The sequence below is a fragment of the Pseudophryne corroboree genome, chromosome 4 (genome assembly GCF_028390025.1).
Source record: "Pseudophryne corroboree isolate aPseCor3 chromosome 4, aPseCor3.hap2, whole genome shotgun sequence".
Taxonomy (NCBI): domain Eukaryota; kingdom Metazoa; phylum Chordata; class Amphibia; order Anura; family Myobatrachidae; genus Pseudophryne; species Pseudophryne corroboree.
This window is the reverse complement of record NC_086447.1, coordinates 775,428,871-775,446,320: the sequence shown is the minus strand read 5'-3', so window position 1 is coordinate 775,446,320 and position 17,450 is coordinate 775,428,871. Positions and strand designations below refer to the sequence as shown.

General features: G+C 46.3%; 1 protein-coding gene across 1 annotated transcript in view; it reads right to left on the bottom strand.

The window, feature by feature from the left end:
• KCNH1 (potassium voltage-gated channel subfamily H member 1) overlaps nt 1-17,450 on the bottom strand; it is a 966,177-nt gene that overhangs the window by 652,148 nt on the left and 296,579 nt on the right. The gene's annotated exons all lie outside the window — the stretch shown is intronic.

The following is a 17,450-nucleotide window of genomic DNA, read 5'->3' as shown; positions in this document are numbered from 1 at the left end:
TCACCCACCTCCATTCTTACATGTTCAACTTGGCCAGTGAGCAATGCTAAACTTATTTAACCAGTAAACAACACAAATTTTGCCACCCTGGCTCTGAACACAGGTGAAAAAATAAAATTCCCATGTTGCATCAGAGAAAGAACACAATATGGTACTGCTGCTCCTTTGATAAAAGTGTTACACTGACACAGAAAAACATTGGGAGAGGAGCATCAGTCTACGTGTTATTATTTGATGGTACTCTCTTTGCAAGTCCATCTAGCCTAGACTAACATTTCTCCCATGCTGAGGCATTGCCTGGATGGTTATTCACTCTGGCTGCTAGCTAGCATGGATTACAGATTTGATATACAGGAGAGACTCAGGAACCTATGGGGGGTTGCATACAGCCACAGGAACTCCACAAGAAAGGTCCATTTATAAGACTGTTTCTTTTTCCATCCATGGAGAACTTAACTTCAAAGTCCACATGGATAAAGGGTTCTGTATCATATCTCTAAAAAGGTATCATTTGTCCAACACAATGGGGGTCATTCCGACCCGTTCGCAAGCTGCAATTTTTCGCAGCCGTGAGAAAGGGTCAGAACTGCGCATGCGCGCGAGCAGCAATGCTCAGGCACGTTGCTGCCCGGCGACGGCAATCACCGTGCAGTGACAACATGGACGAAGAAAGCATTTGCAGCGATCGCTAGAAGATTGACAGGAAGAGGCCAGCTGGGGGGTCTACTCGCCGTTTTGAAGGCGTGTCCGGCCGAACGCAGGCGTGTCCAGCCGTCTCCAGGGAGGGATCCTGACGTCAGGACAAGATTATCGCAGTGGGTAAGTCCTGAGCTGGGCAGAAACTGCACAAAATTTTGTTTGTGCAACTCTCTGCACAGCGGTTTGCAGCCCTGCACAGTGAATCCCCCCTCCCCTGTAGGCGGTGACTACCTGATCACAGCAGTGCTAAAAGTAGTCTGCTAGCGATCAGGTCGGAATCACCCCCAATGTTGGAAAGGTTTACAATAACTTGATCACTTATTGCTCCAATTAAGGATTCTGGGCATACTGTACATATGAGAGTACTTTACCTGTATAATTTACTCAGCACACGGTTTCTTTATAAGTGGTTGATACATTTTACATTTATTATTTATTACATATTTTTTAGTTTTATTAATGTTGTTTATAATTATTATAATGCATATCTGTGGAATTATTACTAATATGCAGTGTCGGACTGGGGCATGAAGGGCCCACCGGGGAAATGCCGTGGTAGGGGCCCATTCTTAGAGGCTTGGATAACCATTAGTGCATGGTCTGGGCCCCTTGATAAATAATATATTTAGTAAATACTGTTAGTGCATGCATAATAATGTACCAGATCATTAACAGCAATGCCCTGTAGAAAATAAGAATTTACTTACCGATAATTCTATTTCTCGGAGTCCGTAGTGGATGCTGGGGTTCCTGAAAGGACCATGGGGAATAGCGGCTCCGCAGGAGACAGGGCACAAAAAGTAAAGCTTTAGGATCAGGTGGTGTGCACTGGCTCCTCCCCCTATGACCCTCCTCCAAGCCTCAGTTAGGATACTGTGCCCGGACGAGCGTACACAATAAGGAAGGATTTATGAATCCCGGGTAAGACTCATACCAGCCACACCAATCACACTGTACAACCTGTGATCTGAACCCAGTTAACAGTATGATAACAGCGGAGCCTCTGAAAAGATGGCTCACAACAATAATAACCCGATTTTTGTAACTATGTACAAGTAATGCAGATAATCCGCACTTGGGATGGGCGCCCAGCATCCACTACGGACTCCGAGAAATAGAATTATCGGTAAGTAAATTCTTATTTTCTCTATCGTCCTAGTGGATGCTGGGGTTCCTGAAAGGACCATGGGGATTATACCAAAGCTCCCAAACGGGCGGGAGAGTGCGGATGACTCTGCAGCACCGCATGAGAGAACTCCAGGTCCTCCTTAGCCAGGGTATCAAATTTGTAGGATTTTACAAACGTGTTTGCCCCTGACTAAATAGCCGCTCGGCAAAGTTGTAAAGCCGAGACCCCTCGGGCAGCCGCCCAAGATGAGCCCACCTTCCTTGTGGAATGGGCATTTACATATTTTGGCTGTGGCAGGCCTGCCACAGAATGTGCAAGCTGAATTGTATTACACATCCAACTAGCAAAAGTCTGCTTAAAAGCAAGAGCACCCAGTTTGTTGGGTGCATACAGGATAACAGCAAGTCAGTTTTCCTGACTCCAGCCGTCCTGGAACCTATATTTTCAGGGCCCTGACCACATCTAGCAACTTGGAGTCCTCCAAGTCCCTAGTAGGCGCAAGACACCACAATAAGCTGGTTCAGGTGAAACACTGACACCACCTTAGGGAGAGAACTGGGGACGAGTCCGCAGCTCTGCCCTGTCCGAATGGACAAACAGATATGGGCTTTTTTGAGAAAAAAACCACCAATTTGACACTCGCCTGGTCCAGGCCAGGTCCAAGAGCATGTTCACTTTTCATGTGAGATGCTTCAAATCCACAGATTTGACTGGTTTTAAACCAATGTGTTTTGAGGAATCCCAGAACTACGTTGAGATCCCACAGTGCCACTGGAGGCACAAAAGGGGGTTGTATATGCAATACTCCCTTGACAAACTTCTGGACTTCAGGAACTGAAGCCAATTCTTTCTGGAAGAAAAATCGACAGGGCCGAAATTTGAACCTTAATGGACCCCAATTTGAGGCCCATAGACACTCCTGTTTGCAGGAAATGCAGGAATCGACCGAGTTGAAATTTCTTCGTGGGGCCTTCCTGGCCTCACACCACGCAACATATTTTCGCCACATGTGGTGATAATGTTGTGCGGTCACCTCCTTTCTGGCTTTGACCAGGGTAGGAATGACCTCTTCCTGAATGCCTTTTCCCTTAGGATCCGGCGTTCCACCGCCATGCCGTCAAACGCAGCTGCGGTAAGTCTTGGAACAGACATGGTACTTGCTGAAACAAGTCCCTTCTTAGCGGCAGAGGCCATAAGTCCTCTGTGAGCATCTCTTGAAGTTCCGGGTACCAAGTCCTTCTTGGCCAATCCGGAGCCATGAGTATAGTTCTTACTCCTCTACGTCTTATAATTCTCAGTACCTTAGGTATGAAAAGCAGAGGATGGAACACATACACCGACTGGTACACCCACGGTGTTACCAGAACGTCCACAGCTATTGCCTGAGGGTCTCTTAACCTGGCGCAATACCTGTCCCGTTTTTTGTTCAGACGGGATGCCATCATGTCCACCTTTGGTAATTCCCAACGGTTTACAATTATGTGGAAAACTTCCCCATGAAGTTCCCACTCTGCCGGGTGGAGGTCGTGCCTACTGAGGAAGTCTGCTTCCCAGTTTCCATTCCCGGAATGAAACACTGCTGACAGTGCTATCACATGATTTTCCGCCCAGCGAAAAGTCCTTGCAGTTTTTGCCACTGCCCTCCTGCTTCTTGTGCCGCCCTGTCTATTTACGTGGGCGACTGCCGTGATGTTTTATCCCACTGGATCAATACCGGCTGACCTTGAAGCAGAGGTCTTGCTAAGCTTAGAGCATTATAAATTTACCCTTAGCTATATTTATGTGGAGAAAAGTCTCCAGACTTGATCACACTCCCTGGAAATTTTTTCCTTGTGTGACTGCTCCCCAGCCTCTCGGGCTGGCCTCCGTGGTCACCAACATCCAAAACTGAATGCCGAATCTGCGGCCCTCTAGAAGATGAGCACTCTGTAACCACCACAGGAGAGACACCCTTGTCCTTGGATATAGGGTTATCCGCTGATGCATCTGAAGATGCGATCCGGACCATTTGTCCAGCAGATCCCACTGAAAAGTTCTTGCATGAAATCTGCCGACTGGAATTGCTTCGAAGGAAGTCACCATTTTTTTACCATGGCCCTTGTGCAATGATGCACTGATTTTAGGAGGTTCCTGACTAGCTCGGATAACTCCCTGGCTTTCTCTTCCGGGAGAAACACCTTTTTCTGGACTGTGTCCAGAATCATCCCTAAGCACAGGAGACTTGTTGTCGGGATCAGCTGCGATTTTGGAATATTTAGAATCCACCCCTGCTGTTGTAACAGTATCCGAGATAGTGCTACTCCGACCTCCAACTGTTCCCTGGACTTTGCCCTTATCAGGAGATCGTCCAAGTAAGGGATAATTAAGCCCCCTTTTTTCGAAGAAGAACCATCATTTCGGCCATTACCTTGGTAAAGACCCGGGGTGCCGTGGACAATCCAAACGGCAGCGTCTGAAACTGATAGTGACAGTTCTGTACCACGAACCTGAGGTACCCTTAGTGATAAGGGCAAATTTGGGACATGGAGGTAAGCATCCCTGATGTCTCGGGACACCAGATAGTCCCCTTCTTCCCGGTTCGTTATCACTGCTCTGAGTGACTCCATCTTGATTTGAACCTTTGTAAGTGTTCAAATTTTTTTAGATTTAGAATAGGTCTCACCTAGCCTTCTGGCTTCAGTACCACAATATAGTGTGGAATAATACCCCTTTTCTTGTTGTAGGAGGGGTAATTTAATTATCACCTGCTGGGAATACAGCTCGTGAATTGTTTCCCATACTGCCTCCTTGTCGGAGGGAGACCTTGGTAAAGCAGACTTCAGGAGCCTGCGCAGGGGAAACGTCTCGACATTCCAATCTGTACCCCTGGGATACTACTTGTAGGATCCAGGGGTCCTGTACGGTCTCAGCGTCATGCTGAGAGCTTGTCAGAAGCGGTGGAACGCTTCTGTTCCTGGGAATGGGCTGCCTGCTGCAGTCTTCTTCCCTTTCCTCTATCCCTGGGCAGATATGACTTTTATAGGGACGAAAGGACTGAAGCTGAAAAGACGGTGTCTTTTTCTGCAGAGATGTGACTTAGGGTAAAAACGGTGGATTTTCCAGCAGTTGCCGTGGCCACCAGGTCCGATGGACCGACCCCAAATAACTCCTCTTCCTTTATACGGCAATACACCTTTGTGCCGTTTGGAATCTGCATCACCTGACCACTGTCGTGTCCATAAACATCTTCTGGCAGATATGGACATCGCACTTACTCTTGATGCCAGAGTGCAAATATCCCTCTGTGCATCTCGCATATATAGAAATGCATCCTTTAAATGCTCTATAGTCAATAAAATACTGTCCCTGTCAAGGGTATCAATATTTTTAGTCAGGGAATCCGACCAAGCCACCCCAGCTCTGCACATCCAGGCTGAGGCGATCGCTGGTCGCAGTATAACACCAGTATGTGTGTATATACTTTTTATGATATTTTTCCAGCCTCCTGTCAGCTGGCTCCTTGAGGACGGCCCTATCTATAGACGGTACCGCCACTTGTTCTGATAAGCGTGTGAGCGCCTTATCCACCCTAAGGGGTGTTTCCCAACGCGCCCTAACTTCTGGCGGGAAAGGGTATGCCGCCCATCTTTTCTATCGGGGGGAACCCACGCATCATCACACACTTCATTTAATTTATCTGATTCAGGAAAAACTACGGTAGTTTTTTCACATCCCACATAATACCCTCTTTTGTGGTACTTGTAGTATCAGAAATATGTAAAACCTCCTTCATTGCCCTTAACGTGTGGCCCTAATAAGGAATACGTTTGTTTATTCACCGTCGACACTGGATTCAGTGTCCCTGTCTGTGTCTGTGTCGACCGACTAAAGTAAACGGGCGTTTTAAAACCCCTGACGGTGTTTTTGAGACGTCTGGACCGGTACTAATTGTTTGTCGGCCGTCTCATGTCGTCAACCGACCTTGGCGCGTGTTGACATTATCACGTAATTCCCTAAATAAGCCATCCATTCCGGTGTCGACTCCCTAGAGAGTGACATCACCATTACAGGCAATTGCTCCGCCTCCTCACCAACATCGTCCTCATACATGTCGACACACACGTACCGACACACAGCACACACACAGGGAATGCTCTGATAGAGGACAGGACCTACTAGCCCTTTGGAGAGACAGAGGGAGAGTTTGCCAGCACACACCAAAAACGCTATAATTATATAGGGACAACCTTATATAAGTGTTTTCCCTTATAGCATCTTTTTTATATATTTCTAACGCCAAATTAGTGCCCCCCCTCTCTGTTTTAACCCTGTTTCTGTAGTGCAGTGCAGGGGAGCCTGGGAGCCTTCCCTCCAGCCTTTCTGTGAGGGAAAATGGCGCTGTGTGCTGAGGAGATAGGCCCCGCCCCTTTTTCGGCGGCCTCGTCTCCCGCTCTTAACGGATTCTGGCAGGGGTTAAATATCTCCATATAGCCCCCGGAGGCTATATGTGAGGTATTTTTAGCCAAAAATAGGTTTTCATTGCCTCCCAGGGCGCCCCCCTCCCAGCGCCCTGCACCCTCAGTGACTGCCGTGTGAAGTGTGCTGAGAGGAAATGGCGCACAGCTGCAGTGCTGTGCGCTACCTTAAGAAGACTGAGGAGTCTTCATGCCGCCGATTCTGGACCTTCTTCTTGTTTCAGCATCTGCAAGGGGGCCGGCGGCGAGGCTCCGGTGACCATCCAGGCTGTACCTGTGATCGTCCCTCTGGAGCTAATGTCCAGTAGCCAAAGAAGCCAATCCATCCTGCACGCAGGTGAGTTCACTTCTTCTCCCCTAAGTCCCTCGTTGCAGTGATCCTGTTGCCAGCAGGACTCACTGTAAAATAAAAAACCTAAGCTAAACTTTTCTAAGCAGCTCTTTAGGAGAGCCACCTAGATTGTACCCTTCTCGGCCGGGCACAAAAATCTAACTGAGGCTTGGAGGAGGGTCATAGGGGGAGGAGCCAGTGCACACCACCTGATCCTAAAGCTTTACTTTTTGTGCCCTGTCTCCTGCGGAGCCGCTATTCCCCATGGTCCTTTCAGGAACCCCAGCATCCACTAGGACGATAGAGAAAATACACCATAGTCCTGTGCAGTATAAAGTAACATATTCATAATGTATAATTGAGAGGGTGGGCCCCCAGGCAGTGGGGCCCACCGGTGATTTCCCCTGTACCCCTATGGGCCAGTCCGAGCCTGCTAATATGGTATGTCTATTAATTGATATTAAAATACATTTATTTTTTTGCCATTTCTGAGCTTTTACTATTATTTGGAGTATAAAGTGCAGGTTTATATTGTTATCATAAATCAAATGGCTTAAAAAAAGGCAACTGGCGATTTAAAGGTGATTCATTTTAAAACTAAAATATTTAATGTGGAATTGTAAATAGATTATTCTTCTAATTAATGTTCCCAAGCAAAGAATTTCATAAAGTATTACCTTTTGGAGGTGTATGAGGAAAAGTTGCAGATCTACAGTTCAAATGTAAAGTGTTGTGTTTTTCTTTTGGTCTCAACTTTCTATCGTGTTCATTTGATTTATATACTGTACAAAATTTAATATAGCTTGGCGATGTCCTTGGCTCTATTTAATTCTCTTCCAGCCAGAAAAAAGCAGTGTCTTCTGAAATCAGGAAAATATTAATGAGCTCAGATTAAAGTTTACTAAAGCTTCCAGACGCTTCCTCTAGGATTTAAACAAACAATTATTTCTTCCTTGCCATATTTAGTTACGCACTGGAGAACCAGAGACTCTAATTTTTTTAATTAGAATATTCCAACATAATATTTTACACTTCATTTAGAAGGTCTGTGTAAATCTGTAGGCTTGGCTGCTTCCTTACGCTGACCAATGGTAATGTGTGTGTGGTTTGTGTCAGAGCAAACACATTACTGACTTAGATGAACTGTGAGATGGGATACGGTTAGCATCCCGGCATCACGACACCGCTCAGAATCCCTGCGCCGTAACCATGAGCGCCAACAACCTGAATGTAAGTATTGTGGTCACTGTTAGGGTTAGGACTGGGGGAAGGGGCTCTCGAGTGGAGGGTTATCCCTGGCCGCCATCCCCAGTGTCTTAGCCTTAGCTGCCACCCCTGAATCTTAGCCATAGCAACCACCCCAGGTGAGTTGGGGTTAGGGTAGGGTAACGGTAAATTGTATCACTGTGAGATTTTTCTGAATTAAATATAGGAAATCTGACCCTGTTTTATGTGTGTTGGCATTTCCACTGTCGACCTTTTGAATATATCCCCATTGCGGGACCATGCCTGACATTGGGTGGAATTACCAACCCCAGATAAGTAATATTCTGGATTAATGTTTTATTTATGGACTGTTGCCAAAACTTTAAAGTTAAGTTCTCATAATGTATTATTCATGCCATCAAGTTCTTCTATTTTCTTTACTCCTATAAGGGGAGAAGTAACAAACTTTCTAAGAGGGGTCAGATTATAGCTATCCTTTTATAGTATGTAAGAGAGAAGCTGGTTGGTTGCTATAAGCAAGTTATCCACTTGTCTTCGCTCTTTAGAAGGTTTGATGCATCTCCCCTTTAGTACGAAATAATAACAAAGTCTATTTTTTTTACCAATCCTCATTTACTTTAAAGAGGAGAAGGAGCAAACGTCAGACAGAAGAATATGGGATGCATCCACTAAAATCAACTTTCTCGGTAAGCCATCTGCCTCTGTGGTGATTATCACCTATTCACCAAATACAAAGAGAGGAATGAAATGGTGAATAATGAATAATTTACTAGAAAGTGTCGGAACAAGAGAGTGGTGGGCCCAGGTACAACAAAATGCATTGCCGCCCCCCCACCCCCATATTCTAAATAGGAACATGGGGGGTCATTCCGAGTTGTTCGTTCGTTATATTTTTATCGCAACGGAGCGATTAGTCGCTAATGCGCATGCGCAATGTCCGCAGTGCGACTGCGCCAAGTAAATTTGCTATGCAGTTAGGTATTTTACTCACGGCATTACGAGGTTTTTTCTTCGTTCTGGTGATCGTAATGTGATTGACAGGAAGTGGGTGTTTCTGGGCGGAAACTGGCCGTTTTATGGGTGTGTGCGAAAAAACGCTACCGTTTCTGGGAAAAACGCTAGAGATGAGCGGGTTCGGTTTCTCTGAAACCGAACCCGCACGAACTTCATGTTTTTTTTACGGGTCCGAGCAGACTCGGATCCTCCCGCCTTGCTCGGTTAACCCGAGCGCGCCCGAACGTCATCATGACGCTGTCGGATTCTCGCGAGACTCGGATTCTATATAAGGAGCCGCGCGTCGCCGCCATTTTCACACGTGCATTGAGATTGATAGGGAGAGGACGTGGCTGGCGTCCTCTCCATTAGAAATTAGATTAGAAGAGAGAGAGAGATTGTGCAGAGTCAGACAGAGTTTACCACAGTGACCAGTGCAGTTGTTGTTAGTTAACTTTTATTTATTTTAATATAATATATCCGTTCTCTGCTATATCCGTTCTCTGCCTGAAAAAAAACGATACACAGCAGCAGCCAGTCACACAGTGTGACTCAGTCTGTGTGCACTCAGCTCAGCCCAGTGTGCTGCACATCAATGTATAAAAGGCAAAGCTTATAATAATTGTGGGGGAGACTGGGGAGCACTGCAGGTTGTTATAGCAGGAGCCCCCAGGAGTACATAATATTATATTAATTTAAAATTAAACAGTGCACACTTTTGCTGCAGGAGTGCCACTGCCAGTGTGACTAGTGGTGACCAGTGCCTGACCACCAGTATAGTAGTATATTGTTGTATGTATTGTATACTATCTCTTTATCAACCAGTCTATATTAGCAGCAGACACAGTACAGTGCGGTAGTTCACGGCTGTGGCTACCTCTGTGTCGGCAGTCGGAACTCGGCAGGCAGTCCGTCCATCCATAATTGTATTACAATATATACCACCTAACCGTGGTATTTTTTTTTCTTTCTTTATACCGTCGTCATAGTGTCATACTAGTTGTTACGAGTATACTACTATCTCTTTATCAACCAGTGTACAGTGCGGTAGTTCACGGCTGTGGCTACCTCTGTGTCGGCAGTCGGCAGGCAGTCCGTCCATCCATAATTGTATTATTATTATAATATATACCACCTAACCGTGGTTTTTTTTTCATTCTTTATACCGTCATAGTGTCATACTAGTTGTTACGAGTATACTACTATCTCTTTATCAACCAGTGTACAGTGCGGTAGTTCACGGCTGTGGCTACCTCTGTGTCGGCAGTCGGCAGGCAGTCCGTCCATCCATAATTGTATTATTATTATAATATATACCACCTAACCGTGGTTTTTTTTTCATTCTTTATACCGTCGTCATAGTGTCATACTAGTTGTTACGAGTATACTACTATCTCTTTATCAACCAGTGTACAGTGCGGTAGTTCACGGCTGTGGCTACCTCTGTGTCGGCAGTCGGCAGGCAGTCCGTCCATCCATAATTGTATTATTATTATAATATATACCACCTAACCGTGGTTTTTTTTTCATTCTTTATACCGTCGTCATAGTGTCATACTAGTTGTTACGAGTATACTACTATCTCTTTATCAACCAGTGTACAGTGCGGTAGTTCACGGCTGTGGCTACCTCTGTGTCGGCAGTCGGCAGGCAGTCCGTCCATCCATAATTGTATTATTATTATAATATATACCACCTAACTGTGGTATTTTTTTTTCTTTCTTTATACCGTCGTCATAGTGTCATACTAGTTGTTACGAGTATACTACTATCTCTTTATCAACCAGTGTACAGTGCGGTAGTTCACGGCTGTGGCTACCTCTGTGTCGGCAGTCGGCAGGCAGTCCGTCCATCCATAATTGTATTATTATTATAATATATACCACCTAACTGTGGTATTTTTTTTTCTTTCTTTATACCGTCGTCATAGTGTCATACTAGTTGTTACGAGTATACTACTATCTCTTTATCAACCAGTGTACAGTGCGGTAGTTCACGGCTGTGGCTACCTCTGTGTCGGCACTCGGCAGGCAGTCCGTCCATCCATAATTGTATTATTATTATAATATATACCACCTAACCGTGGTTTTTTTTTCATTCTTTATACCGTCGTCATAGTGTCATACTAGTTGTTACGAGTATACTACTATCTCTTTATCAACCAGTGTACAGTGCGGTAGTTCACGGCTGTGGCTACCTCTGTGTCGGCAGTCGGCAGGCAGTCCGTCCATCCATAATTGTATTATTATTATAATATATACCACCTAACTGTGGTATTTTTTTTTCTTTCTTTATACCGTCGTCATAGTGTCATACTAGTTGTTACGAGTATACTACTATCTCTTTATCAACCAGTGTACAGTGCGGTAGTTCACGGCTGTGGCTACCTCTGTGTCGGCAGTCGGCAGGCAGTCCGTCCATCCATAATTGTATTATTATTATAATATATACCACCTAACCGTGGTTTTTTTTTCATTCTTTATACCGTCGTCATAGTGTCATACTAGTTGTTACGAGTATACTACTATCTCTTTATCAACCAGTGTACAGTGCGGTAGTTCACGGCTGTGGCTACCTCTGTGTCGGCACTCGGCAGGCAGTCCGTCCATCCATAATTGTATTATTATTATAATATATACCACCTAACCGTGGTTTTTTTTTCATTCTTTATACCGTCGTCATAGTGTCATACTAGTTGTTACGAGTATACTACTATCTCTTTATCAACCAGTGTACAGTGCGGTAGTTCACGGCTGTGGCTACCTCTGTGTCGGCAGTCGGCAGGCAGTCCGTCCATCCATAATTGTATTATTATTATAATATATACCACCTAACTGTGGTATTTTTTTTTCTTTCTTTATACCGTCGTCATAGTGTCATACTAGTTGTTACGAGTATACTACTATCTCTTTATCAACCAGTGTACAGTGCGGTAGTTCACGGCTGTGGCTACCTCTGTGTCGGCAGTCGGCAGGCAGTCCGTCCATCCATAATTGTATTATTATTATAATATATACCACCTAACCGTGGTTTTTTTATACCACCTAACCGTGGCAGTCCGTCCATAATTGTATACTAGTATCCAATCCATCCATCTCCATTGTTTACCTGAGGTGCCTTTTAGTTCTGCCTATAAAATATGGAGAACAAAAAAGTTGAGGTTCCAAAATTAGGGAAAGATCAAGATCCACTTCACCTCGTGCTGAAGCTGCTGCCACTAGTCATGGCCGAGACGATGAAATGCCAGCAACGTCGTCTGCCAAGGCCGATGCCCAATGTCATAGTACAGAGCATGTCAAATCCAAAACACCAAATATCAGAAAAAAAAGGACTCCAAAACCTAAAATAAAATTGTCGGAGGAGAAGCGTAAACTTGCCAATATGCCATTTACCACACGGAGTGGCAAGGAACGGCTGAGGCCCTGGCCTATGTTCATGGCTAGTGGTTCAGCTTCACATGAGGATGGAAGCACTCAGCCTCTCGCTAGAAAACTGAAAAGACTCAAGCTGGCAAAAGCACCGCAAAGAACTGTGCGTTCTTTGAAATCCCAAATCCACAAGGAGAGTCCAATTGTGTCGGTTGCGATGCCTGACCTTCCCAACACTGGACGTGAAGAGCATGCGCCTTCCACTATTTGCATGCCCCCTGCAAGTGCTGGAAGGAGCACCCGCAGTCCAGTTCCTGATAGTCAGATTGAAGATGTCAGTGTTGAAGTACACCAGGATGAGGAGGATATGGGTGTTGCTGGCGCTGGGGAGGAAATTGACCAGGAGGATTCTGATGGTGAGGTGGTTTGTTTAAGTCAGGCACCCGGGGAGACACCTGTTGTCCGTGGGAGGAATATGGCCGTTGACATGCCAGGTGAAAATACCAAAAAAATCAGCTCTTCGGTGTGGAGGTATTTCACCAGAAATGCGGACAACAGGTGTCAAGCCGTGTGTTCCCTTTGTCAAGCTGTAATAAGTAGGGGTAAGGACGTTAACCACCTCGGAACATCCTCCCTTATACGTCACCTGCAGCGCATTCATAATAAGTCAGTGACAAGTTCAAAAACTTTGGGTGACAGCGGAAGCAGTCCACTGACCAGTAAATCCCTTCCTCTTGTAACCAAGCTCACGCAAACCACCCCACCAACTCCCTCAGTGTCAATTTCCTCCTTCCCCAGGAATGCCAATAGTCCTGCAGGCCATGTCACTGGCAAGTCTGACGAGTCCTCTCCTGCCTGTGATTCCTCCGATGCATCCTTGCGTGTAACGCCTACTGCTGCTGGCGCTGCTGTTGTTGCCGCTGGGAGTCGATGGTCATCCCAGAGGGGAAGTCGTAAGCCCACTTGTACTACTTCCAGTAAGCAATTGACTGTTCAACAGTCCTTTGCGAGGAAGATGAAATATCACAGCAGTCATCCTACTGCAAAGCGGATAACTGAGTCCTTGACAACTATGTTGGTGTTAGACGTGCGTCCGGTATCCGCCGTTAGTTCACAGGGAACTAGACAATTTATTGAGGCAGTGTGCCCCCGTTACCAAATACCATCTAGGTTCCACTTCTCTAGGCAGGCGATACCGAGAATGTACACGGACGTCAGAAAAAGACTCACCAGTGTCCTAAAAAATGCAGTTGTACCCAATGTCCACTTAACCACGGACATGTGGACAAGTGGAGCAGGGCAGGGTCAGGACTATATGACTGTGACAGCCCACTGGGTAGATGTATGGACTCCCGCCGCAAGAACAGCAGCGGCGGCACCAGTAGCAGCATCTCGCAAACGCCAACTCTTTCCTAGGCAGGCTACGCTTTGTATCACCGCTTTCCAGAATACGCACACAGCTGAAAACCTCTTACGGCAACTGAGGAAGATCATCGCGGAATGGCTTACCCCAATTGGACTCTCCTGTGGATTTGTGGCATCGGACAACGCCAGCAATATTGTGTGTGCATTAAATATGGGCAAATTCCAGCACGTCCCATGTTTTGCACATACCTTGAATTTGGTGGTGCAGAATTTTTTAAAAAACGACAGGGGCGTGCAAGAGATGCTGTCGGTGGCCAGAAAAATTGCGGGACACTTTCGGCGTACAGGCACCACGTACAGAAGACTGGAGCACCACCAAAAACTACTGAACCTGCCCTGCCATCATCTGAAGCAAGAAGTGGTAACGAGGTGGAATTCAACCCTCTATATGCTTCAGAGGTTGGAGGAGCAGCAAAAGGCCATTCAAGCCTATACAATTGAGCACGATATAGGAGATGGAATGCACCTGTCTCAAGTGCAGTGGAGAATGATTTCAACGTTGTGCAAGGTTCTGATGCCCTTTGAACTTGCCACACGTGAAGTCAGTTCAGACACTGCCAGCCTGAGTCAGGTCATTCCCCTCATCAGGCTTTTGCAGAAGAAGCTGGAGGCATTGAAGAAGGAGCTAACACGGAGCGATTCCGCTAGGCATGTGGGACTTGTGGATGCAGCCCTTAATTCGCTTAACAAGGATTCACGGGTGGTCAATCTGTTGAAATCAGAGCACTACATTTTGGCCACCGTGCTCGATCCTAGATTTAAAGCCTACCTTGGATCTCTCTTTCCGGCAGACACAGGTCTGCTGGGGTTGAAAGACCTGCTGGTGACAAAATTGTCAAGTCAAGCGGAACGCGACCTGTCAACATCTCCTCCTTCACATTCTCCCGCAACTGGGGGTGCGAGGAAAAGGCTCAGAATTCCGAGCCCACCCGCTGGCGGTGATGCAGGGCAGTCTGGAGCGACTGCTGATGCTGACATCTGGTCCGGACTGAAGGACCTGACAACGATTACGGACATGTCGTCTACTGTCACTGCATATGATTCTCTCAACATTGATAGAATGGTGGAGGATTATATGAGTGACCGCATCCAAGTAGGCACGTCACACAGTCCGTACTTATACTGGCAGGAAAAAGAGGCAATTTGGAGGCCCTTGCACAAACTGGCTTTATTCTACCTAAGTTGCCCTCCCACAAGTGTGTACTCCGAAAGAGTGTTTAGTGCCGCCGCTCACCTTGTCAGCAATCGGCGTACGAGGTTACATCCAGAAAATGTGGAGAAGATGATGTTCATTAAAATGAATTATAATCAATTCCTCCGCGGAGACATTGACCAGCAGCAATTGCCTCCACAAAGTACACAGGGAGCTGAGATGGTGGATTCCAGTGGGGACGAATTGATAATCTGTGAGGAGGGGGATGTACACGGTGATATATCGGAGGGTGAAGATGAGGTGGACATCTTGCCTCTGTAGAGCCAGTTTGTGCAAGGAGAGATTAATTGCTTCTTTTTTGGGGGGGGTCCAAACCAACCCGTCATATCAGTCACAGTCGTGTGGCAGACCCTGTCACTGAAATGATGGGTTGGTTAAAGTGTGCATGTCCTGTTTTGTTTATACAACATAAGGGTGGGTGGGAGGGCCCAAGGATAATTCCATCTTGCACCTCTTTTTTCTTTTCTTTTTCTTTGCATCATGTGCTGATTGGGGAGGGTTTTTTGGAAGGGACATCCTGCGTGACACTGCAGTGCCACTCCTAGATGGGCCCGGTGTTTGTGTCGGCCACTAGGGTCGCTTATCTTTCTCACACAGTCAGCTACCTCATTGCGCCTCTTTTTTTCTTTGCGTCATGTGCTGTTTGGGGAGGGTTTTTTGGAAGGGACATCCTGCGTGACACTGCAGTGCCACTCCTAGATGGGCCCGGTGTTTGTGTCGGCCACTAGGGTCGCTTATCTTACTCACACAGCGACCTCGGTGCAAATTTTAGGACTAAAAATAATATTGTGAGGTGTGATGTGTTCAGAATAGGCTGAAAATGAGTGTAAATTATGTTTTTTGAGGTTAATAATACTTTGGGATCAAAATTACCCCCAAATTCTATGATTTAAGCTGTTTTTTAGGGTTTTTTGAAAAAAACACCCGAATCCAAAACACACCCGAATCCGACAAAAAAAATTCGGTGAGGTTTTGCCAAAACGCGGTCGAACCCAAAACACGGCCGCGGAACCGAACCCAAAACCAAAACACAAAACCCGAAAAATTTCAGGCGCTCATCTCTAAAAAACGCGGGAGTGGCTGGAGAAACGGAGGAGTGTCTGGCCGAACGCTGGGAGTGTTTGTGACGTCAAACCAGGAACGAAACTGACTGAACTGATCGCAGTTGCCGAGTAAGTGTGGAGCTATTTAGAAACTGCTAAGAAGTGTCTATTCGCAATTTTGCTAATCTTTCGTTCGCAATTTTGATAAGCTAAGATTCACTCCCAGTAGGCGGCGGCTTAGCGTGTGCAAAGCTGCTAAAAGCAGCTTGCGAGCGAACAACTCGGAATGAGGGCCATGGTGCGCATGTGGTCTCATTGAGAAGGGGCGTGGCGACACAATAGTACCCCCAATTAGTGAAACTTTATTCACACACAGTAGAGCCCCTTATTCACATTACTCCACACAGTAGTACTCCTTACACACATTACGCTGCACAGTAGTGCTCCTTACACACGTTACACCACACAGTAGTGCTCCATATACATGTTACACTGCACAGTAGTGCTCCTTACACAACATACACACGTTACGCCACGGTGTAGTACTCCTTACCCAGGTTACACCACACAGAAGAGCTCCTTACACACGTTACACCACACAGTTGTGTCCCTTACACATTACGCCCACACAGTAGTAATGTCTCTTACACATTATGCCCATACAGTAGTTTTCCTTACACACGTTACGCCACACAATAGTGCTCCTTACACACATTACACCACACAGCAGTGCTCCTTACACATGTTATACCACACAGTAGTACTCCTTATCTAGGTTACTGCACACAGTAGAGCTCCTTACACACATTACACCACACAGTAGTGCCCGTTACATATTACACCCACACAGTAGTAGTGCCCCTTACATATTATTCCACAATGCAATGCAGGCCCACCTTTGACAGAAAACTGCATGACACTGCTGAGAACAGTTAACCAGTGAGCTGAGGAGAGAGGCAAATGGAGCTACATCTTCAGCACAACCTCCTTGAGAGAGCCAACCCTTAACAATCAGTGCCAGATTATCATGTCATGGGGTCCTAGGTAGGTTATACTGTAGATTCAGGGTCCAGTTCTGTCTCTCTGTGCCTCTGTATGGGCCACTTTTTGCCTCTTTATGCCTCTATATGTATTTCCTTCTGCCTCTCTGTGCCTCTATCTGCATCTTTGTGCCTCCTTTTGCCTCACTGTGCATCTAGCTTTACACCCTTGTGCATCTCTGTGCCCACTTGTACCTGACTATGTGCCCGTCCGTGTGCCTCTGGGTCCCCTTCTACCAGTTTTCACTTCCTGGACTTCCCCTCTGTGTACTCTCCTGGCCACCATGCCCCCCATCACCCACCCCACTTTCCTATTGTCTGTCAGTTGAATGCGGCTTAAACTCCCACACTTTGTTTACCTATATGAGCCCAGCAGCAGCAATGGCCTGTTTAGTGTCCCTTTGGTCTGTGGTGCATCCATCACAAGGGTCTCCTGCCACTGGTCAGTGAGTGGCATGGGTACAGAAGTCAGGTGCATCACCCCTCCCCCACTGTGCCATTCAGGCGAGTCACAGCACCAGTGCCTGT